We start from the raw sequence: 25,745 nt of genomic DNA on the forward strand, positions 1-25,745 counted from the left end.
ATCCCTTTCTTACGGCCACGCCAATCGCTACAAATTCCAGATGAGGCACAAAAACAGCAGGTGCTTCAACGGATATCAAGTGCTCCTTTAAGTGGGCTCTCCTCCACATCAACTTCAACATCACAAATACTCCAGTCCTCAAAGGTGTCACCCCAATCGCACTTGCTTCCTCACAGCTCCCAAATCTCCAGCTGCCCGTCTGAGTATGAGCTAGAACAGATGGTTGAGTCTGCAGAGCTGTTTACTCATACTATAGCCTGGAAATCAGAGGTCGGCTCCAGCGCTTCTGTGAATCCAGACGAGGAAATGATCTACACTGATGCCCAGAATCTTTATGAGTCGGATCCAGGACCAGACGCAGAAGGTTCTGACCATAATGTAGACCCTCATTCCCAGACTGTAACTCCTGTTGGTGGAGACAATGAGGAAGACGATGATGAGACTCAAATAGCTGATTGGAGCGACAACTTTAGTTTTTTGTCAGGGCAGAAACAGGTTGGCTCAGAGGATGACAGGTGTGATAACACACAGGGTGATGATGATGAGGTTGGAGATCCCACTTACTGTCATCCCACAGTCAGCCAAGAGTTGAGGTCAGCAAAGGAGGTGGAGGAGGATGCTAGTGACGACGAGGTCAGGTTGCGCCTTCCTGGACAGAGACGTAGTACTGGAAGCACGTCAACAACTGCATCCTCAAACACAACTCTGCCTCTGACCACAAGTCATGGTGGCTCTTCAGGTCGCATGGGTGCTAAGCCTTGCATAGCCTGGGCATTTTTTCAGATCGATAAAGATGACCCAACTCGTGTTATCTGTAACATTTGACAACAAAAGCTAAGTAGAGGCCAAAAAATACATAGTTTGAGTACTTCATGCATGAACCGGCACATGGACATGAAGCATAAGTTGCAGTGGGAAGCTCACTGTGCTACAATGCGGCCTAGCCGGCCGGGCCAACCACCGTCTGCCCCATCTTGTGCATCTGCGGCCTCTTCATCCTCTGTGACTGGGGGGACAGCAGTCACACCTGTTTTGGGACGCAGACCTGCCACCTCTTTACCCACAACAGCCAGCGTGATTGGCAGGTCATCATTTTCTTTGGAGGTGGTAACACCAGCTGGTGTTGAGCGCTGTCAGACATCGATAGCACCACCTTTGGATCAAGGCAACTTAACATGTCCGCCTGCATCTTCCTCACAGACCGGCACTTTGCCGGGGACACCCTTATCAACCCCATCTAAGCACAACAGCCAGCACTCAGTCCCTCAGATGTGGACAAGTAAAAGACCATTTCCTCCTAGCCATGAGAAAGCTAAGAGGTTGAATTTCACCATCTGCAAGCTCTTGGCTACAGAAATGCTGCCTTTCCACCTGGTGGACACAGAGGATTTTTGAGACCTTATGTCCGTCGCAGTGCCCCAGTGCCAGATGCCCAGTCGGCACTACTTCTCAAAGAATGGTGTGCCTGCGCTCCACCAGCATGTCGCACACAACATCACCACTTCTTTGAGAAACTCTGTGTGTGACAGGGTGCATTTCACCACAGACACTTGGACGAGTAGGCATGGACAGGGGCGTTACATGTCGCTGACTGGGCACTGGGTAACTATGGTGACAGCAGGACAAGGGGCTGCTGTCCAAGTCTTGCCGTCCCCACGAGTTGTGCGTCAATCCTCTTTATGTCAAAGTTCCTCCACTTCTTCTGCCTCCTCAACCTCCTCTCGGTCCTCCACCTGCACCCAAAGCCTGTCTGGTCATGCCACAAGCTTTCTAACTGCGCAGAAGGGATCCTGCACACCTCCTTACTATGCTGGCAGTAGGGCTCAACGTCATCAGGCGGTTTTTACTTTGAAATGTCTGGGAAATGTGAGTCACACAGCTAAGGAGTTGTGGTCAGCTCTGGAGAACCAATTTCATGAATGGTTGTCTCCACTGGACCTGAAACCAGGGAAGGCCATGTGCGACAATGCTGCAAACCTGGGTGCGGCCCTTGGCCGGGGCAATGTCACACACGTGCCTTGTATGGCTCACTTGTTGATCATGGTTGTCCAGCAATTTTTAGCCCACTATCCCGGACTAGATGGCCTTCTGTAGAGGGCACGGTCGCTGTGTGCTCACTTCCGCCGTTCGCATCCCGCAGCTCAGCGACTTACATCTCTATAGAAGTCGTTGGGCCTGCCACTTCACCGACTAAAATGCGATGTGCCTACCCGGTGGAATTCAACTCTGCACATGTTGCAGCGACTGTGGCAGCACCGACAAGCCCTGGTGCAATACGTTCTGACGTATAGCCTGGGCCAACGGGATCCAGAGGTGGGGCAAATCACGCTGGAGGAGTGGTCTCACATCAGGGACCTATGCACCCTTCTGCACAGTTCTGAAATGGCGACGAAGATGTTTAGTGCTGACGATGCCATTATCAGCATGACTATTCCGGTAATTTACATGCTGGAGCACATGTTAAACAGAATTCGGAGTCAGGTGGTGGCACAAGAGGAGGTGGAGGAAGTAGAGGAGGAGGAGTTGTATGCAGAAGGGCTAACATCTGCAAGGTCCAGACTGTCGGCAGCACCAAGGAGGCAGGCATGTGAGGGTGGGGGAGATGGTTTTACCAGGGCGCATGGTAGCAGCCAAACTAGTGAGGAAGGTTCAGGAGTCCAGGAAGAAGTGGAGGACGAACTGATGGAAGACTCATCAGATGAGGGAGACCTTGATCACATTTCTGTTGTGCGAGGTTGGGGGGAGAGGACAGAGGAAGGAAGCATGATTGTTGCCTCGCCACCAACACAACAGGGACTTGGTGCTCCTGGATGCGCAAGACACATGAGTGCCTTTTTGCTGCACTACCTGCAACATGCCCCTTGTATTGGGAGAATTAGAAATAATCCTGACTACTGGGTTGCCACACTGTTAGATCTCCGGTACAAAAGTAAATTTGCAGAAATAATTCCTGCCATAGAAAGGAATGCACGCATGCAGGAGTATCAGCACAGACTGTTGCAGAATCTTACATGATGTGCTTTTCCACAAAACACCAGTGGTGCACGTCGTGAATCTCACAGTTCCAACTTGCCAACCTTGGAACCGTCGAGTGTTCAGCACTCAAACCATAACAGAAACACAGTATCTGCTGGTAACATCAATTTTGCAGAATCATTTCACCACTTTTTTAGCCCATCCTTTGCAAGGCCACAGGAGACAAGAAGTCTGACACATAGTCAACGCCTAGAGACAGGAGTATCTCCCAAGTAAACATTGAAGCCATGACTGTGTCACTGGACCCTTGCTCTTTTTGGGCTTCCAATCTGGATAAATGGCCGGAGCTTGCCACTTACGCCTTGGAGATCTTGTCATGCCCCGCAGCCAGCGTTCTGTCTGAACATTTGTTCAGCGCTGCTGGTGGTGTGCTGACAGATAAGCGCACGCGGCTCTCCACTGATAATGTAGACAGACTCACGTTCATAAAGATGAACAAATCATGGATCCGAAACGACTTTTCTACCCCTGTGTCATCCTGGGGAGAGTAAAAGCTTGATGATTGGTTAAAATCACCCTACCAACCGTTTTAAGCTTTCAAATTACTAATCATGTTTATCTGTATCTTGGCTGGAAAATTATTTGGGCTTTGTAGCAGTGTGCAGTAATGATTCTATTAGGCCATCTATACTAAGCTCCAAAAGATTTAAAATTACTAATCATGTTTATCTGTATCTTGGCTGGAAAATAATTTGGGCTTTGTAGCAGTGTGCAGTACTAATTCTATTAGGCCATCTATACTAAGCTCCACCAGATTTAAAATTACTAATCATGTTTATCTGTATCTTGGCTGGAAAATAATTTGGGCTTTGTAGCCGTGTGCAGTACTGATTCTATTAGGCCATCTATACTAAGCTCCACCAGATTTAAAATTAATAATAATTTTTAGCTGCATCTAGCCCGGAAAATAATTTTGGAGTTCCAAGATGCGCAAGACACATAAGTGCCTTCTTGCTGCACTACCTGCAGCATGACCCTCAGATTGTCAGAATTCGAAGTAATCCTGACTACTGGGTTGCCACACTCTTAGATCCCACACTCTTCGATCAACCTTTTAATTTTAATAAAGACCAAAAAAATGGTCATTTTTGAAATTATAAGCATTAGCAGGTTATTAGAAACTGAAATCAAACAGTTTTCAACTCAAAACTTTATTCTAGATGATGTTACATTTGCACATAGGACCCCTTGTTCGAAAGGAGCTTCTGAACTCTCTCGTCCATTGAATTTGTCAGGTTTGGGATGGTTTCTGCTTCAATTGTTTTGCATGAGGACAGAATACCCTCCCAGAGCTGTTGCTTAGATGTGAACTGCCTCCCGCCATCATAGACACTCCTTTTGATGATGCTCCAGAGGTTCTGAATGGGGTAGAGGTCAGGGGAGCATGGGGGTCACACCATAAGTTTGTCCCCTTTTATGCCCATATCAGCCAGAGATGCAGATGTGTTATGTGCAGCATGAGACGGTGCATTATCAAGCATGAAAATGATCTTGCTGTGGAATACACGGTTCTTCTTCTTGAACCATGGCAGGAAGTGCTGCTTAAGAAACTCCACATACATTATGGAGTTCATCTTTACCCCTTCAGGGATCCTAAAGGGGCTGACAATCTCTCTCCCCATGATTCCAGCCCAAAACATTACTCCACCTCCTCCTTGTTGGCGCCGTAGCCGTGTTTGCGTGGGGTGTCCATCAACCAGCCATCCTCCACTCCATCCATCTGGACCATCGAGCAATGCACGGCACTCATCCGTGAACAAAACAGTTTTGAAATCAGTCTTCATGTAATGTTTGGCCCACTGGAGCCGTTTCTGCTTGTGTGCAGTGGATAGAGGAGGTCAACAGGATGGCGCATGCACAGCTGCAAACCTCTGAAGGACCCTGCATCTTGTTGTTCGGGGGACGTTGGAGGCACCAGCAGCTTCAAAAACTTGTCTGCTGCTATGACAAGGCTTTTTTGCCGCTGCTCTTTTAACCTGACGTAATTGCCGGTTGGAAAGAGTCCTCAATTTGCCCTTATCAGCACGCACACATGTGTACTGTGAATCAGCTACATACTTCTTGATTGCCAAGACACTTCAACCTGATCATCGCACAATGTTGTTTGTAGTCATGCCTTGACCTAAGCACTCCACAATTTGTTGCTTCTCAGCAGCCGACACATCCTTTTTCTTTCCCATTTTGGCAGAAAATGTAGGCTGCTTAATAATGTGGGACAGCCTTCTAAAGTAGTCTTGCCTTTCATTGGACACACCTGCCAAACTAATTAGCACAGGTGTCTGCAATTGCTTACAGTGATATAAAGCGCCCTGACACACATCACCATCAATGAGTTTAACTGACAAACAAACAAATTCTTCCCTTATCACTCCTAAACACTTTTTGCATAATAATTTGGAACACAGTGTACATGTGCTTTTCCACAAAACACCAGTGGTTCACGTAGTGAATCTTAAAGTTCTAACTTGCCAAACGTGGTCTGTATGGAGTTGTTCAATAAAGGGCCCGAAATTAAGATAACATAGACGAGAGTGGTCTCTATGAATAGGAATTCCAAAGAGTTTGATACCCTGTGAGGGCCAGGCAAAGGGAAAGTTGGACTGGATGGAATCCTGTATGGATTTGGGGAGGGAGACATCGAGGGCCTCAGACTTCGCTGTATTGATTTTAAAATTTGACCATGTAACAAAGTGATCTATTTCAGCCATAACAGCCTGCTGATGGATATATGTGATTGACATCATCAGCAAATGCAGAGAACTTGTACTCGGTGCCTCCCACCTCAATCTACCTAATATTGGGGTTATGGCGAATTAATGAGAGCAGGTGCTCCGTCACTAGGATGTATAAGAGAGGGGACAGAGGACATCCCTGCCTTGTCCTTATGAAAGGTGATGAAAATGTTCTGACGCGCACACTGGGCCTTGGGACATCCGGAGCCGGACCCTTTTTGGTGGATGCTGGTGGTTGTAGTCTCCGTGGCGGCAACCCGGTTCCGTGGCTCAGGGCGGTCAAAGCAGTGGCGGAACTATTTATGTGGTTTTGATGTTTAAATGTCCGACTACGCCACCCGTGGATTGCGGTCAGAGTAAACCGCCGCTGCAGGGCAGACCGCTGAGGCTTGTGTTGTGGGTGCTGCAAAGCGTAGCATAACTCCCCACGGGAGGAGTATAGCCTCAGGGCAGTGTATGCGGAGGATGGGGGTGATGGTGCAGGGCAGCAGCAGTAACGACACTTAGTCAGTGATGCAGTCCAAGGCCTTTACTCACAGTTCTTATTATCCAGACCACTTCTGCAGGTAGCTGCTGCCCACGTCGTACTGTGCTCACCAGGTGAGGGGCTCAGACAACTCCCAGATAACTTTGGAGCGCTTCACAGGACCCCCTTTGTTTGTCCTTTGTCTGGCCTTTCTTACCAACCCTTCTGTCCGGCTGCCTCGGGCCTCCTCTTGGTAAACTTGGCGCCAGTTTCCCTTACCCTATGTGCTGCCCTCCTAGCGGGTGTAGCGAGGGGCTGCGCCACATAAAATGTCACAGCCTCCGGTTTCTAGCTGAGGGTCGTTTCCCGCCTCCACTAGTTTCGGGGACCAGTCTCCCCCTTTGGCCTGACCCCTCCACGCAGGTGGATTCGGGCGTACGGTGGCGACTCGCCCGTCCACACCCCTGGGATCCCTTCCTTCCTCGTTCCTGGAGCCTTCTCCGCTCCTCTTCCTTCCTTCTCCCTCTTCCAGGCCTTGTGCTCTGTTACTAGGCCCGCCTCTGGAGCAGAGCTCATGCAGAGCTCATGTAGAGCCCCTGCTCCCTGTCACTTCTGCTCAGACTTCTGTGCACTGAACTAAGATGGTGCCCACCTTTTATACTCCCTTCTCAATGCACCCAGGAACTGCTTCCTCCCTGCTCCTGCACTACAGGGTTCCCCTTCCTCAGTGTTCCCTCCCCCCACTACAGCCAGGGACAGGGACTGTCGTGCCCATCTCAGGGGCATATTGGTCGCCCTTCCCCACGGCAATGTGATGTAATGCATGCAGGTGTCGGGGTCCTGATCCACACTCCATCCTTACCTGAGAGTGAGATATCACACCTCTGGGTGAGGTGCAATACCTCTGCAGCAACCGAGCCCTCGGGGTGCTACAGTTCCATTTATCTTCAGCCTAGGTGACGCATGGCGATACATGGCCGTGATTTTGGCTATGAAAGGGTCCCCTAGACCCCTACCCCAAGCTTTTTAAGAGAATAATATATGGCGTGCCAGGAGACTCTATGGAATGCTTTCTCAGCATCCAACGAGAGTATCTAATTACAAATTTTTAACTGCATATAGCCCAGGAAATACTTTGTGCCTAGTAGCAGTGTCTGCTAGTCAGGGGATCATCCCGGCTGTTAAGCAAGCTACACCACCTGTAGTTTGGACACTTAATTTTTTCAAAGGAAATGCTTCGGGACCACGGGATACTCAGTGAAGAGCATCAAGAGGCACCTCAAGGCATAGGGGCTGGGACTGGCGGTATGACGCCTTGCGGTGGACAGCCGAGCTCGATCCTTATAAAAGCTTTTAAACTGCAGCAGCTTTAGTGGACGCTACTGGAGTTGGAATTACGCGGCTGCTGGCATGAGACTTGTCCTTCAATAGATCCTTGTAAAAGGATTTAAAGTGTATTCATTCAAATTAGAGAGACAATTTAAATTAAAAAGCTTAGAGCTGCCTCCACCACAGGGGGGCTCGCTCGACCCACCAGCGGACAGGCACCAGTATTGGGAGAGGGGGGCTGGCCGTCGGGGTCCACCGCGGCTCTGGCACAAACGGAGGTGGCACGGGCAGGAACGGACTGGCCGTGTCGGCTTCTCACTTTTTGGATTTTAGAAGGGCATGACATGCCTATATCTGTGTCTCCCCCTCCTTTTACTCCTCCACCTCTTTTCTTTTCGCATGACTATATGTACTTGTCACTTTTCCATGTGTTAGTTATGTCTTCTGAGCAGTTTGTCAGCTTTTGGACACCTTTGAAGGTGTTTTCTATGTGTTTCTATGTGTTTTTGTTTGCCTGCCATTGGTGTTAACGGTGTTCGACGAACAGTTCGGCGAACACACGGGTGTTCGACGAACCGAACCGAACTCGAACACTACGGGGGTGGCTCAACACTATTTACCAGTCATTAAGTACATGTCCAGTACACCGCATATTTTCCTTTTGAAACCAGACAGGGTGTACGGTTTACCGTCATACCGGGGAAGCCATTTTACTCCGGGGATATACGACAGGGCCATGGGTATCAATGGAGTCATGACCCCTGCTGGTGGGGGAGCCGCTCCGGCCTGAGCAGCGCCGGATACGACTTGAAAATCAGGAGCGTTAACTGGTGCTCCGGGGTCTTGCTGGTCGTCGGCCATGGTTGCGCCACCGTAGTAAACCGTAGCCTACCTTCTCTTTCTTTTTCGGGTAGGCCGCAGCTCTGCAGACGGCGGTCTCCTTCCAGGACCTGATGCTTTCTGGTGTTGCGTCAGAGTGCGAGGCGGGGCTTGAGTTTTGCGTGCTACCAACAGTCACGCCTCTCTGGTTCCCACAGTTACGCCCCTCTTCTTCCCGTGCGGCGGCGTGGTAATGGCGGCGATGTTCACCACAGTTTAAACACAACTCAGTTACGGCACACAGTACCGGGTGGCAATGGGCACAAAATCCTGTTCATAATGCCAGGAAGAGATGACTCGCCCAGGGGGAATATGGGGGAGACTCGGTACCCGGGCCTTTACCTTCTTTGTAGGATGTCACAGCAGTCGGCTCCCGGGCCCGTACTCTGGGGTCACTCTTTAAAAAGGGGGTTTTGGTGGTTAACAGTTTGTATCGTAACGCCACCTCTGGTTTCTGGTAATCGTTACCGGCGCTGCTGCCGACCTCTGGGGGTGATGGAATGGCAGCCGGGATGTTTCTGCCCCCCACAGGTGGAGCGGGCCCCCGGGGCAGGGTTGATGGATGGGATGCAGGTGAGAGATGGCCCGGTCGGGTCAGGGGGAATGACGGACACGCACACAGAGGATTCGCTTCAGTACCTTTACTGGTGTAACGACAGGTATGGTCCAGGGTACTTGCTAGGAAGGGTGCACTTCAGGACTCTCCCCAGTGAGCGGGTATAAGGCCTCCTGATCCGTGTCTCCCTCTCTCTAAGCTTCTGACCAGCCTGGGACTTGGCCTGGCTTCTATGTTGCGTTGCTCTCTCACCTGACCTCTTGGTAGTAGGACTTTTCTTTGGCAACCACTATCCCTGGACGTCGGGGCCTTCGTGGTTCCTAGTCCTGTATTTGATGGTAGCTTCAGGATGATCAGGGTCTGGAAGCCTCCTGGTATGCCGGTTGTCCCTACTGGGTATAGAGAACCCTGTAGGCACGGACCTGGTGTCTGGATTGTGTCTTGGGGTGAGCCTGTGATGCTCCTCTGCCCCCTTAACTCCTCTCTCCTTGCTTTGGCCACTCTTGGGGCCCTCAATAGAGTTGCAGACGTGCTGCTTCTTCACTGGTCTAAGTGCCTGCAAACTGTCTGACTGAACTGAGCTGCCTGACTCCACCCTCCATATACATATCCCTAACAGGCTCCCTCTGGTCGTATGAGGTGGAAGGGTGGAGGTGTTTGTCTGTAGTGAGTGCCTCTTGTGGAGAAGTCCGTCCATGCACCCTTTTGGGTCCTGTGGTACCGGTGGTAGCAGGGTGCTACATCAACGTTCACCTCTTGTGACACTTTCCCACCATGCGACCATGGCTGCTCAAATATTTGGGCATCGCTACATGCGATCTCCTCTTGCCCCACTTCAAGTGGACCGGACGTGAGGCCCGAATCTATAAATGGAAATTGAACAGTCCAAGTGTGGGATCAGTTGTCTCTGGGCACTCAGCATGATGGGAGGAAGGATGTTCAGGGTGAGGAATATGCGGTCCAGACTCACAGCTACTGAGACTTGACCTTGTGGAAGACAAGGTGGTGGTGGTGGTGGCAAAGTGACTGGAAGCATTATCTGCTATCCAACCAACAACCTTTTCACACTGCTCTGTGTTCAATAGTGGTGTTCCGCAGTCCCCTATTAATTGGGACAGGAAAATCGAGCGAGAAGATGTGGGTATTTGTTGTGGCACAATTTCAGCTTGCCCAAGGCCTCGGCCTCTGCATGCACCATCACCATCACGTCCAGTTCCCCGTCCCTTGCAACGTGCCTTGCCCATTATAAATGGAGGACAATATCTTCCACACTCACTACAAATTACTGAATTTGGAATGAATTTATATGTAATCCTTGTGACGGACAAACCACAGTTTTAAATACCTGGCCTGTAGGTTACTATTTTGAACAGCAAACTGGTGTCAATTGCTTCTCTGACACACTAAAACAAATTTTTATTGGAGGTCAGAAATGGCAGTATTTTCTGAAAATGTATATGTCATCCTTGTGACGGAGAAAACACAGTTTTAAATACCTGGCCTGTAGGTAATTATTTTGAACAGCAAACTTGTGTCAAAAACTTTGCTGACGCGCTGGAAAAAAAAATGAATGGAGGCCAGAAATGGCAGTATTTTCAGCGCAATTATATGTGATTTTTGTGACGGACAAACCACAGTTTTAAATAGATGGATTTTTAGTGCTGTAATATGAAAAGGACCTGACTGTATTCTGCAGTGCCAACAAGCAAATGGCGCAGAAAAACTATGTTCTCTGGATTGCTTTTTAAGCAAATAATGAGGATTAAGATAAAAAAAAAAAATATTCCTATCCTCTGAGACCTGGGCCTATTTCTATAAATATCTAACAGCAGCAGACAGAACTGGAATGGAGACTCTTGTGATATATGCACTGCAGTCTGCTATATACCCTGCCTGCCTGCTTATATACACTGCCTGCCTGATATCTCTGCAGATGGATTAATCCTCAGAAGTACTGTTTGTTGAGATGGATATGTGTCCCTAATATAGTTTGGTACTAGTGATGAGCGAGTATATTTTGTTAACCCTTTCAGCTGCTCGGTGATATGTTTGAATCACTCCCGTGTGCATGATTTGCGACTGTTTGACAGCTTTAGTACATGTGAGGAATCTCTATTTCTTACACATTCCTCACATGTACTAAAGCTGTCAAACAGTTGCAAATCATGCACACGGGAGTGATTCAAACATATCACCGAGCAGCTGTAACTACTCAGTGCTCACCCAAGCATACTCGGCGAAAGGGTTAACAAAACGTACTCGCTCATCACTATTTGGTGCACCTACACTAACTAGAAACAAGCAAATCTCTCCCTAGCTCAGCAGCACCTCTCCCTACACTGTCTGATTCCGGAGTGACTGTGACGAGCATGGCGGCGCCAGGTCTGATATAGACCTGATGATGCTGTGCTGCCAGCCAATCACTGTAATGCCACAACCAACATGGCTACGGCATTACAGTGAGTGGCAGACAATCCCTGCATGTTCATTGGCTCTGTAAAGAGCGCCAAACATGCAGGGAGGAGACCCGAGCTCCCGCCGAGCAACCCCGGAAATACTCGGTGAGCGCCGAGCATCTTGAGCAGTGAGATGCTCGGGCGAGCACCGAGCAGTAGCAAACATGCTCGCTCATAACTATTGACGGCCAAACTATCGTTTGTCTGACAGCTATTGAAAGCGTATGGGGGCTTTAGATGTCATCTGGATCTGACGTACCAGATATGTCTGCATATTGCATGTATTGTAACCAAAGTACAAATTACACCCTCTGGATTTGGTGCATCCTTCTGTCAAAATGGGATTGTCCAAAATGATAAGAACGGACAATGCCTTCCATTCAATCATCTTCTGCTGCTTGAGTCTTCAATGATTTGATGCACAAAGTCCTTTTATATTGTACAGATTTCACATTACTGATCAAGCTGAAACAATTTGACATTTTTTGCCTTTCACTGCAGGTAACTTTTTGTGGTGTCACGTGTGCTACAACGAGAATGCCGCCTCCTGTTCAAAAAAACGGATATTGTGTGAACCAGATGAAGATGTTTGTCTTACCGAAAGGAGAAGGATCACAAAAGGTTTGTCTCCAACACTCATAACTACAGATGAGGAAGCACTAAAATGCTTGGATGCTCGCTACTCGAATTGAGCAATTTGTAATGCTCGGTGCATGTTTAGAGTAACAAGTAAAATGGGAGTCAATGAGAAATCTAAGCATTTTTCCGGCAGACCCTACAAGGATGTATGGGGGGGGCAGTGAAAATGTTGAAATGGATGGAAAAAGTACTGAATGGAAGTAGAATAGCATTCGAAGACCCATAGAAGCATCTCTGACTCCCAGATCGCTGCTGAGAACAATGGTGTCACACCTTCATGCCACTTTAAGGACTTACAATAAAACATTTAAAATCGACGAGAAATTGGAGTTTACAGGAAAAAAAATTATAAGAAACATTTCTTCCTGTATAATGACTCACACGCATCAACTTGTAATGTAGTGGTACTCCTAGACTCATAAAGGCTATGCACTAAGTGCAAATCCTGCCCGAAATTAGAGGCAGGGTCATCCATACACCCATGAAGGCACCAACTCTAGTGCCTCAATCAAGTATTGTGAACAAAGTGTAGTTGTGGTACTCCTACACTCATAAAAGCTCTGCACTCAGTGCAAAGCCTGACAATTATTACAAGCAAGGTCATCCATACACCCTTGAAGGCACCAATTGTAGTGTGTCATAAAAAAAATTAATACATTGAAATTGTGCTACTTCTACACTCATTAAGAGTTTGCAAAAAAGTGCAAAGCCAGGAAAAATTATAAATAGGGTCATTCATAGACCCTAAAAGGCAACAACTGGAAGGCCTCATTCAAATATTGAAGATTAAAAACACTTTATGTGCTGCTGTCATCTGGTGGTGTGGAAAAGTCGAGTTTAATATAGGTTTTGTTCATTGTTATCAGAGTGAGCCTGTCATCACTTTCTGTTGACAAGTGAAAGTGCCTGTCTGTTATGGTCCACCTGGTGGCACTAAAAACCAGCTCAGACCAGATGCTAACGGCAGGGCTGCAAAGCACCTCCAAAGCATAGAGGGACAGCTCATGCCAGGTATCAATTTTTGAGACCCAATAGTTGAAAGTCACTGAGGAATTAGGAAGTATGCTGGTTGGGTTGGCCAGGTATTGCTTGACTATCTTTTAAAACTTTTCCCTCCTTGTGAAAAATTCCCAGTCATCAGGCCCTGGATGCTGGGCTGGTGTCATTGGCCCAAGCCTTTGACAGTGTAGCTCTGCCTCTGCTGTGTGTCTCCCTCGCCTCTCCTCCTTGGTTGGGCAAGAAAGGCCTCCTGCCTCTAGCATTGTCTGATGGGAATTTTTTCAACATATTTTCTACAATGGCCTTCTGATATAGAACCATTTTAGAAGACCTCTCTGACTCAAGATAAAAAGATGCAAAGTTCTCCTTGAACCATGGGTGTAGTAGGGTGAACAACTAGTACTCTTTTTTGTGCAAGATGAATGTAACACGAGGATCATGGTAAAGGCAGCGGTAGATAAAGTCTGCCATATGTGCCAAAGTCCCTATAGCCAACACTTCCCTGTCTCCACCATGACTACTCTCCATCTCTTCTTCCTCATCCTCCATCTCTTCCTCCTCATTCCAATTCTCAGCCCATCGAGGTAGGAGCGATGAGACGAAGCTGGTGTGGGTATTAGCCTCTTTTGCGCTATCAGCAAGCTCCTGTTCCTCTTCCTCAGCTACCACCTCCTCATTGTTATCCAATCCGTGCTGAACAGATGAGATGGGGCTGGGTAGTATCTCCCTGTCTCATGTCTTTATATGTCCCCACTTGGTCCGCATGCAAAGCTTCATGTTTCATTGTCAGCAGCAACTATTTAAGTAGACACAGAATTGGGATCATTGCACTGATGATGGCGTCACCATCTTTGTGGATTATGATAGCAAACACTGCACTTACGCGTATACTTCGGTGCACAAGTAGGACCTCGATCCTTTAAACAGTTTAAGAAAGACTTGGCAATCGCTTCTTCAAACAGACAGAATTATTTTACTGTTTATAGAAATTCCAGATTTAATAAAGACGTTTCGGTCAGTAAGACCTTCATCAGTCATCTGGGAGTTGATTACACTGCAGCAGGCAGCACTGAAAAGGTGTCTGCAGTATCCACCACTCAGACAAGTGTGGTGCCCCTGAGGGTTCGACCGCCACAGGGATGCTGCACTTCTCTAATGGAGTGTAGTGTTCCTCCTCTGAGGTAAGAACAGTGCAATGGTCAGGACCCTTCCTTCACATCCAACACCACACTTCTCCCACCAGAGGGGGCTATAATGCACTAGGTGCTGCCCTCCTGGTTACAGGGAGACTGGGGAACCAAGAGATAGGGGAACCATTTAGTGGGTGAGGGTGGAGGACTCACATTTTAGTGACACTTAAATTTTAATATTTAACACCCAGCCATCTTGGTCTTTGGTCCTATTTCTGTTCTAATGGTCCTTTCTGTCCGCCAGCCGGTCAGGCTGTCCTTCAGTTTGCTCCATGATGGTTCTTTGACTGTTCTACTGTGGACTCCTACACTGTAAGCGGATCCTGTGTGGGCCTGCATCGGATGGAGACACAGCCCTCGTACCTTGGCCTTGAGTCGAGGGGCAGGTTGCAGATAATGTATGTCTCAACCCGGTCAAGGATCATGACCAAGAAGGCCCGGAGCTTAAGAGTGTAGCTCCACAGCAAATGGATCCCAGGGAGGATGCAGACGGAGCGGTATACGCCACCTGTCCTCGCCAACCTGATATATTCAGAGGGATTCCGGCTGCAAGAGGGGTACCGGACCCCAACACCCGACCTTGCTACTCCACGTCCTGGTCGGGAAAGCCCGGTAGGCCCTGAGGATCCCACCGGGTAACGGAAGGAGCGTAGCTGCCACCCGTACCCTTTTTCTGAGAGGAGTTCAGACGGAGACCCGGCCTATCTACACACACACAGACAGGAAAGTACCCGGTCTGAAGTCTAGGAACACTCTGGTGCGGGGTCCTGATTGAACGCTGGACTTACTCGGAGGTTGTCGGACCCTCGTCTCTGGTGACCGCAGAACTCCGCGAGGAGCAGGGAGTCGCCTTCCTACTGCCATCTCTTTCGTGAGTAAAGCCTTGGAAGTTCACCCCTATGGCCTCCGGACTCTTTATTCTGCATCACACCGCGCTACGCAGCACCAGGCCTCCTAGACTACTACCCCCGGCATCCTGTCCTTCTGCCCTGAGGCCTTGCTCCGCCTGTGGGGAGTAGTAACAACTATGGCTGCCATAACACCATGCCTCAGCGGACTGCAGCAGGCGTAGTCGAGATTAGCCACTCAACCCGGATAAGCCCTTACCATCTCTTTTGTTCCAGTGTGACGACCCTGGGCACGGGTCGGGTCCGGGCCACGGCTGCACCCCATCTCTACATCAAAGGACCCGACCCGAGTCCCCTATCTCCCAGGGTAAGGGCTTACAGAGGATGCTCGTGAGTCACACACAAGTACCGCAGACACCTTTTCAGCACTGCCTGCTGCAGTGTAATCAACTCCCAGATGACTGATGATTGTCTTACATACAGAAACGTCTTTATTAAATCTGGAATTTCTATGAATAATAAAATAATTCAGTCTGTTTGAAGAAACGAGTGCCAAGTTTTTCTTACACCATCTTTGTGGAGTCCTCAAAGTCTTGGAGAACAAATTTAAGAGGAAACCCTGATAGAAGTAGGGCCAGCAATGCTCAATGTCAGTAACACATGTCCCCTGTGCCGCCTTCCACATTGATTACCCAATGTGTCATCAGGGAAATGTAGCATCCCTAGCCACAAGCGCTTGTCCACATATCGGTCATTAAGTGGTGATGTTCTTGGACACATGCTGGTAGAAGGAGAAGATGTCACAATGGGAGAAACAGTAGAAGCTGGGGACCGAGTACCGAGGGACCCTTTTTAGGAAGCTAGTGGGATTGCCTCCACCTGCTTCCTGGAGATGATTCCCAGGTGTTTGGGCTTTAAAGTGACCCAGGTTCGGGTAGTGCAGGAGCCCCCTACATGTAGAAATGGGCGACAGCTCCCTGTGTCACCTGCCCCATCATCTGCTCCCACATAGAAGGTAGGTAACCCCAAGGACAGTACGATCTCTTGGGGGTGGTAGTCACTTCTCAAGCCACCTCAAGGTGTCTCTCCCAACCGCATTCATTTCTCAAGAAGGGTTTATCCTGCTCCCTTCTTTCTAGCATCACACACACCGCATACCAGCGATGTTGACCCTCCATTTTGAGGAACGTGACCCTGGTTCCAGCCGTGAGCTCTTGCACCTTTCGAGGCAAGTGTTCAATCTCTACTGCCCACTGGTTGAACAAGATGTGATTAGGGGTCCCAAACTCTTCGATAAACCCCCTTCTCTGCAGATGGTCATACGTAACGACCTTCCCCTAGGTTGCCAACTGTCGGTACCTTGCGGCTAGAGGATATGCCAGCATTTCTCCGGTCCTGGTCCTGGCTTGCCTACTTCTCTCTTCCGACCAGCATGGGCCCTGCAGTTTGCTCACTAATTCCTGGTTCCTGGATCTCCTATCTGCAGGCCGCAAAAACCCCAGTGGTGAAGGCTGCGGCCTAGGTTCAGGCCTTGATAATTCTGGTAAAGCGCCCGGTTACGGACCACAGGCTTCTTCCACCTCCGCCGTCGCGCCAGCTTTATCTGGCTCCAATATTCTTCCGATTTCTCCCTCGGGAGTCTCGTGGGATTCGGCCATCTCTGTTGCCTTGTCGCCCACTAAGCACGTTACACTGTATAGCTTACTAATTCAATACAGAAAATTTTTGAAACGCTTTTTTCGAGTGTTATATACCACCGAAATGTACAGAAGAACAAGTAATACTGTATGGATGAGCAGTATAATACCGATAAAATTTGCATACATTTTTTCGAGGGTTATATACCACCAAAATGTACCCAAGAACATGTAATACATAATGTATGGATGAGCAATATAATACTGATACATTTTTCAACAATTTTTTTTGAGGGCTGAATACCAATGAAATGTACACCAGAACACTTAATACTGTATGGATGGGCAATATAACACCAACAAATTTGTGATAAATTTTTTTGAGGGTTACAGTATATACCACCGAAATGTACCCAAGAACACATTATATTGTAAGGATGAGCAATACAATACCGATATATTTTTGATAATTTTTTTGATTGTTATATATCACAGGAATGTACCCCAGACCACAGAATAGTGTATGGCTGAGAAATTTAACCCAGCAAAAGTTTTGAACTTTTTTTGAGTTTTACATACCACAATAATGTACCAATAACGACGTTAAACTGTATGGATGACAAATTGAATCCAGAAAAAAATTTGTAACGTAAATAACGTAAGGGTTCATCCTTCTCCCTTCCTTCTGGGATCACTCCCACTGCATACCAGTGATGTTGCCCCTCCATTATGAGGAATGTGACCCTGATTCCAGCCATCATCTCTTGCAGCCTTTGAGGCAAGTGTTCCATCTCTACTGCCCGACTATTGAACGAGATGTATTGACGAGTCCCAAACTCTTCAATGGACCCCCTTCTTCGCTGACGGTCATAAGTAACCACCACTCCCGGGGATTCCAATTCTCAGTGCCTTGTGGCTAGGGGGCACAATAACATTTCTCCAGACCAGGTCCTGGCTCACCTCCTTGTCTCTTCCGACCAACCTAGGCCCCGCAGTCCTCTCACTAGTTCCAGGATCCTGGCTCTCTTGTCTGCAGTCCGCAAGAACCCCAGTGATAAAGGATGCAGCCTGAGTTTGGGCCTTGGTGGTTCCGGGAAATCATCCGAATCTGGACCACAGGCTCCTGCCACCTCTGCTGTTGCACCATCTTCCTCTGGGGTCAATATTGCTATGGTCACTCCCTCTTGAGTCTCATGTGTTTCTGCCATTTTTGTTGCCCACTAAGCACGTTACACTGTATGGTTGACTAGTAGTGATGAGTGAAAGAGCTCACCACTACTCGGTACTCGCCCGAGCATCATGTTGCTTGACAAGCTCGGAGAGTATTTCCGGGTTGCTAGGGCGGGAGCTTGGGTCCCCGACCTGCATTTTTGGCTCTTTAGAGAGGCAATGAACATGCAGAGATTGCTTGCCATGCACTGTAATGCCGTAGCCATGTTGGTTGTGGGAATTGCAGTGATTCGCTGGCCGCATAGCGTCATTGGGTCTATATAAGATCTGGTGCTGCTATGCTCGTCACAGTCTACACCGGAAGCAGGCAGAGTAGGGAGAGCTGCTGCTGCATCAGGGAGAGATTTGCTTGTTTATAGTTAGTATAGGTATTCCACAGCATATCTATATATCCATCTGAACTAACAATCCTTCTGAGGACTAATCCAGCTCCATATATTTAGTGGTGATAGCAGGAGTTAGGCAGACAGGCAGGGTTTGAGGCAGACTGCAGGGCATATAGCACAAGGGGGTCCATTTCTGCTGCCTCTGTTGTTACAGATATTTGTAGACATAGCCCCAGATATCAGCTTTTTATCTTAATCAGGGTTATTTGCTTAAAAAGCTGGGCAGGCAGTGCATGTGGCAGACTGCAGTGCATACTGCTCAAGAGGGTCCATTGCACGTTCTGACTGATCCTGGTATTATAGATATTTGTAGACAGCCCCAGAAATCAGGGGCCAGGGCTATTTTTTTTTATCTTAATCCTGATTATTTGCCTAAAAAGCTATCCAGAGTACACCATTTTTCTAATCCATTTGCTTTTTAGCACAGCAGAAAACAGCCAGATCTTTTTCATATTACAGCGATAAAAATCCAGAAATTTGAACTGAACGTGGAATATATTGGCCTCCATTTCCATTTTGTTGCCGTGTGTCAGTAAAGCTATTCACACAAGGTTGTTGTGAAGATTAGTATTATTAAACTTCAGGCCCCCTGTTTAAAACCGTGGTTCTTCGTCAGACGTATCACATTTAACTGCGTTCCAAAATCAGCCATTTCTGGCTTCCATTTCCATTTTGCTGCAGTGTGTCGGTGAAGCTATTCAGACGAGTTCACTGTGAAGAATAGTATTAGTAAACTACAGGCCCGCTATTTAAAACCGTGGTTCTCCGTCAGACGTATCACATATAGCTGCGATTCAAATCCCGCTATTTGTAGTGAACGTGGAAAATATTGTCCTCCATTTAAAATGGGCAAAGTGCGTGGCAAGGGACGGGGTAGTGGACGTGATGGTGCATGCAGAGGCCGAGGCTGTGAGCAAGCTGAAATTGTGCCACAACAAACACACACATCTTGTTGCTCGACCTTCCTGTCCCATTTACTAGGGGGCCGCAGAAAACCACTATTGAACAAAGAACAGTGTCAAAAGGTTGTTGGTTGGATAGCAGATAATGCTTCCAGTCACTTTGCTACCACCACGAACACCACCCTGTCTTTCACACGGTCAAGTCTCAGTAGCCGTGAGTCTGGACCGCATATTCCTCACCCTGATCCTCCTTCCTCCTATCATGCCGAGTGCCCGGAGACAACTGATCCCACACTTGGACACTCAGAAGAGCTGTTCACTTTTTCATTTATAGATTCGGGCCTGTCGCCCAGCAAGCTTCAAGCGGGTGAAGAGGAGAATGCTTGTAGCGATGCCCAAATATTTGAGCAGCCACGGTAACATGAAGGCAATGGTGGAAAAGTGCAATTACTGTCACAAGAGGTGGATGATGATGAGACACAATAGCCAGAAAGTCAGGAGGAGGACTTTTGAGCGAAAGTGGAAGACGAGGTGGTGGATGATATAGTAACTGACCAAACCTGGCAGGGGGACATGCAGAGTGTGGACCGCAACGCATAGAAGGGGGAGGTGTAGCACCACAACAGGCAGGAAGAAGCAATATGGTGGCCGCAGACACAATGCGGGAAAGCGTTCCCCGTAACACCAACATGACGGAAGTTGCCAGTATAACTGCTAGGTCTTCCCGAGTCGTGTTGTTTTTTAAAGACTCTGCAGATAATCCCAAAGAGGCCATTTGCACCATCTGCCAGGCCAGCATCAGCAGAGGTGGCAAAACTAGCAGCCTGACCACCACCAGCATGATCAAGCACATAGCAGCAAAGCACCCAACTAACTGGGCCGAACACCAGGGTACAGAAACAGTGTCTGCTGGTAACACCAATGCTTCTTCCACTGTTGTGCGTGCACGCCAATCCCCTGTCCATGGCGCATGCGAAAATGCCTCCCGCCCTGCACCTGTGGTTACACACTCTCAACTAGCTCAATCAGCAAGCACATCCACGTCCTTGTCCCAGTGCAGCGTTCAGTTGTCCCTCTCCCAGTCCTTGGAACGCAATCTCAAATACGCAGCCAACGCTCCACAGGCCACAACACTAAATTCACACATTTCATGAATGCTTGCACCTGAAATGTTGCCTTTTAGGCTCGTGGAGACAGAAACTTTCTGCATCCTGATGGCGGCGGCGGTCCCTCTGTACTTGGTCAACAGCCGCCACTAGTTCTCCCTGTGTGCCGTCCCCGCGTTACATGAATACGTGTCCCACATCATTAGCCGTGTCCTCAAAAATGCAGTTACTGGGGAACAGGGCCAGCTCTAGGTGTTTGTGGGCCCTGGGTGAAAGAGTCTCAGTGGGCTCCTTTAACACATACCATGATTCATGATGCACAGATACTGCAGAGAAATATATATATAGTGCAATGCCGAATATTTTACTTCTTACATTACATGAGTGATATCTATTGTAAATTCTACAATAGCTCAGAAACCGGCGAATCCTCGCAGCACGCAGTGAAGACCGGACAGTATAGTCCTCTATACAATATTATGGGCCCCATATATTGCTCCATACAGAATAATGGACCCCATATAATGCTCTATATGGAATAATGGACCCCATATATTGCTCAATACAGAATACTAGCCCCCATATAATGCTCCATGCATATTACTGGCCCCTATATAATGCTCCATACAGGATACTGGCCCCCATATAACATTCCATACAGAATACTGGCCCCCACATAATGCCCCATGCAGGCTGTTCCCCCACATAATGCCCCATGCAGGCTGTGCCCTCCACATAATGCCCCATGCAGGCTGTGCCCCTCACATAATGACCCATGAAGACTGTGCCCCCCACATAATGCCCCAATCAGGCTGTTCCCCCACATAATGTCTCATACAGGATGTTCCCCCCCACATAATTCCCCATGCAGGATGTCCCCCCAACATAATTCCCCATGCAGAATTCCTCCCCCATATAATGCCCCATGCGGGATGTCACCTCCCCCCCATATAATGCTCCATGCAGGATGTCACCCCCTCATATAATGCCCTCCTGCTGCTCCTGCCGGGGCGCGCAGCTTCTCGAGCACTGTGCTTAGGGTGCGAGCGCGCGCAGCCCCTTTAAGAGGGAGGGAGCGTGCGCTCATGGCTTAAGCCTCCTAAGGAGTCCCTGGCCAATGGCCGGAGGACCTCTCATATAAAAGGTACCTCCTCCAAAATAGAGGTGCCCGTGCAAGGTTGTAGCTCTGTGTTCTAACTCTGCTTCAGTCCTCAGGTCCCGCTGCTAGTCTGACTATCAGTCCAGTCCGCCAGCCTGACTATCAGTCCAGTCCGCCAGCCTGACTACTAGTCCAGTCCGCCAGCCTGACTACCAGTCAAGTCCGCCAGCCTGACTACCAGTCAAGTCCGCCAGCCTGACTACCAGTCCAGTCCGCCAGCCTGACTACCTGTCTCCGCCAGCCAAGTACACTCTCCAGCCCGATGGTCTGCCTACTGTCCAAACCCGCCAGTCTGTCTATGGGCCAGGCTTGCCTGCCGACCCGGAGAACGTACCAGTTACCTGCCGTGCCTACAAGCCAGCCTACCTGGAGGCTCCTGCCAGTTACCCATGGTGTCTGCCAGTCCGTCTACCCGGATCACCCATCAGCCTGCCTGCCGTGCTCATCTGCTGTACCGGTCAGTCCCAGCCTTCTGACCCGTTGGAGTCATCTGTTCTCATACAAGGACTGGTCCAGAGTAGCACCTGGTCCCTCTGCTCGGTCCTTCCCTGGTTCACGGAGTCGATTGAGCCACCATGCGACCTTGGTCAGTCTGAGTGGATACCTAGTTACGCCTCTCTGGTCCCTCCTTCCACCGCAGTACAGAGGTTCCACCACCCGGATCCGTAAAACAGGATATCACCTCTCCCCCCCCATGTAATGCCTCATGCAAGATGTCACCGCCCCCCCCATATAATGTCCCATGCAGGATGTCACCCCCCCCCATATAATGCTCCATGTAGGATGTCACCTCCCCCCCATATAATGCCCTATGCAGGATGTCACCTCCCCCACATATAATGCCCCATGCAGGATGTCACCTCCCCCCATATAATGTCCCATGCAGGATGTCACCCCCCATATAATGCCCCATGCAGGATGTCACCACCCCACATAATGCCCCATGCAGGCTGTTCCCCCCACATAATGCCACATGCAGGAATTCCCCCTCACATAATTCCCCATGCAGGATGTCACACCCCCATATAATGCCCTAAGCAGGATGTCACCCCCCCATATAATGCCCATGCAGGATGTCACCCCCCCCCCATAATTCCCCATGTGGGGTGTTCCCCTTACATAATTTCCCATGCAGGGTGTCCCCCTCCCACGTAATGCCCCATGCAGGATGTCACCCCCCACATATATTGCCCCACGTAGGATGTCACCTCTCCCCCCATATAATGCCCCATGCAGGATGTCACCCCCCCATATAATGCCCCAAGCAGGATGTCACCTCTCCCCCTCATATAATGCCCCATGCAGGATGTCACCTCCCCCCAAATAATGCCCCATGCAGGATGTCACCTCCCCGCCATATAATGCCCCATGCAGGTTGTCAGCCCCCCATATAATGCCCCATGCAGGATGTCACCCCCCTCATACAATGCCCCGCTCCTCCATACATAAAATAAAATCAAATATTCACCTCACTTCTCCTCACCTGCTGCCGCTGCTCTGCTCTGGACTCCTCAGCGTCACTGGCGTCTTCCCGCTCTGCGCTGTGACTGCTCAGGAAAGGGCGAGGGTGGAAACACGTCATCGCGCCCTCTGACCTGAGACGTCACAGTGCAGCAGCCACGGAAGAGACCGGACCTGCTGCGGAGGCACGGGGAGAGGTAAGTATTGTGCCGGCTGCCGGGGTCCTGAGCAAGCGGGGGAAGGGCGGGCACTGCTGACGCTCTCCTTTGGTCACGGGTCCCATAGTGCGTCAGGGTGTCCGATGGCGAGTGGGCACTCCCACCTGCTCAGGGTCCCGGCACTTGCCTGGGTGCGCCGGGTGCTGACGCCGGGCCTTCTAGTAAAGTTCACCTAACCATGGACACGTGGAAAAGTGCTTGTGGGTAGGGACGGTACATTCTGCTGACGGCACACTGGGTTAATATAGTGGAAGCCGGGAACCAGTTGGACCTTGGGATGGAACACGTCCTCCCTACGCCGAGGATTCCGGGCCCTGGGTCAATCAGGGTTGCCCCCACATTCTACTGCATCTGCTCTTCCTCCTCCTCTTCAGCCTCCATCTATGAAATGACCACATCAGTCACAAGCTGGAAGCACTGCCTCGGCCGAGCGGCACAGACTGAAGCTAAAATGCTTAGGTGACAAATAGTGTTGAGCCACCCCCGTAGTGTTCGAGTTCGGTTCGGTTCGTCGAACACCCGTGTGTTCGCCGAACTGTTCGCCGAACTGTTCGTCGAACTGTTCGTCGAACACCTTCGAACACCGTTAAAACCAATGGCAGGCAAACAAAAACACATAGAAACACATAGAAAACACCTTCAAAGGTGTCCAAAAGCTGACAAACTGCTCAGAAGACATAACTAACACATGGAAAAGTGACAAGTACATATAGTCATGCGAAAATAAAAGAGGTGGAGGAGTAAAAGGAGGGGGAGACACAGATATAGGCATGTCATGCCCTTCTAAAATCCAAAAAGTGAGAAGCCGACACGGCCAGTCCGCTCCTGCCCGTGCCACCTCCGTGTCGCCGGGTTTGTGCCAGAGCCGCGGTGAACCCTGACGGCCAGCCCCCCTCTCCCAATACTGGTGCCTGTCCGCTGGTGGGTCGAGCGAGCCCGCCTGTGGTGGAGGCAGCTCTAAGCTTTTTAATTTAAATTGTCTCTCTAATTAGAATGAATACACTTTAAATCCATTTACAAGGATCTATTGGAGGGCAAGTCTCATGCCAGCAGCCGCGGTAATTCCAGCTCCAGTAGCGTCCACTAAAGCTGCTGCAGTTAAAAAGCTTTTATAAGGATCGAGCTCGGCTGTCCACCGCAAGGCATCCTACTGCCAGTCCCAGCCCCTATGCCTTGGGGTGCCTCCTGATGCTCTTCACTAAGTATCCCATGGTCCCGAAGCATTTCCTTTGAAAAAATTAAGTGTCTAAACTACAGGTGGTGCAGCTTGCTTAACAGCCGGGATAATCCGCTTACTAGCAGACACTGCTACTAGGCACAAAGTATTTCCTGGGCTAGATGCAGTTAAAAATTTGTAATTAGATACTCTCGTTGGATGCTGAGAAAGCATTCCATAGAGTCTCCTGGCACGCCATATATGATTCTCTTAAAAAGCTTGGGGTAGGGGTCTAGGGGACCCTTTTATAGCCAAAATCACGGCCCTGTATCGCAATACGTCACCTAGGCTGAAGATAAATGGAACTGTAGCACCCTGAGGGCTCAGTTGCTAAAGACGTATTGCACCTCACCCAGAGGTGTGATATCTCACTCTCAGGTAAGGATGGAGTGTGGATCAGGACCCGACACCTGCATGCATTACACCACATTGCCGTGGGGCAGGGCGACCAATATGCCCCTGAGATGGGCACGACAGTCCCTGTCCCTGGCTGGAGTGGGGGGAGGGAACACTGAGGAAGGGGAACCCTGTAGTGCAGGAGCAGGGAGGAAGCAGTTCCTGGGTGCATTGAGAAGGGAGTATAAAAGGTGGGCACCATCTTAGTTCAGTGCAGAGAAGTCTGAGCAGAAGTGGCAGGGAGCAGGGGCTCTGCATGAGCTCTGCTCCGGAGGCGGGCCTAGTAACAGAGGCCCAGGCCTGGAAGAGGGAGAAGGAAGGAAGAGGAGCGGAGAAGGCTCCAGGAACGAGGAATGAAGGGATCCCAGGGGTGCGGACGGGCGAGTCGCCACCGCACGCCCGAATCCACCTGCGTGGAGGGGTCAGGCCAAAGGGGGAGACCGGTCCCCGAACTAGTGGAGGCAGGAAACGACCCTCAGCTAGAAACCGGAGGCTCTGACATTTTATGTGGCGCAGCCCCTCGCTACACCCGCTAGGAAGGCACCACATAGGGTCAGGGAAACTGGCGCCAAGTTTACCAAGAGGAGGCCCGAGGCAGCCGGACAGAAGTGTTGGTAAGAAAGGCCAGACAAAGGACACACAAAGGGGGTCCTGTGAAGTGCTCCAAAGTTATCTGGGAGTTGTCTGAGCCCCTCACCTGGTGAGCACAGTACGACGTGGGCAGCCGTTACCTGCAGACGTGGTCTGGATAATAAGAACTGTGAGTAAAGGCCCTGAACTGCATCACTGACTCCGTGTCGTTACTGCTGCTGCCCTGCACCATCACCCCCATCCTCCGCATACACTGCCCTGAGGCTATACTCCTCCTGTGGGGAGTTATGCTACGCTCTGCTGCACCCACAAC

This window comes from Phyllobates terribilis, unplaced genomic scaffold, assembly GCF_046119375.1.
Source record: "Phyllobates terribilis strain yellow unplaced genomic scaffold, ASM4611937v1 Scaffold_12__6_contigs__length_324123572, whole genome shotgun sequence".
Classification (NCBI taxonomy): Eukaryota; Metazoa; Chordata; class Amphibia; order Anura; family Dendrobatidae; genus Phyllobates; species Phyllobates terribilis.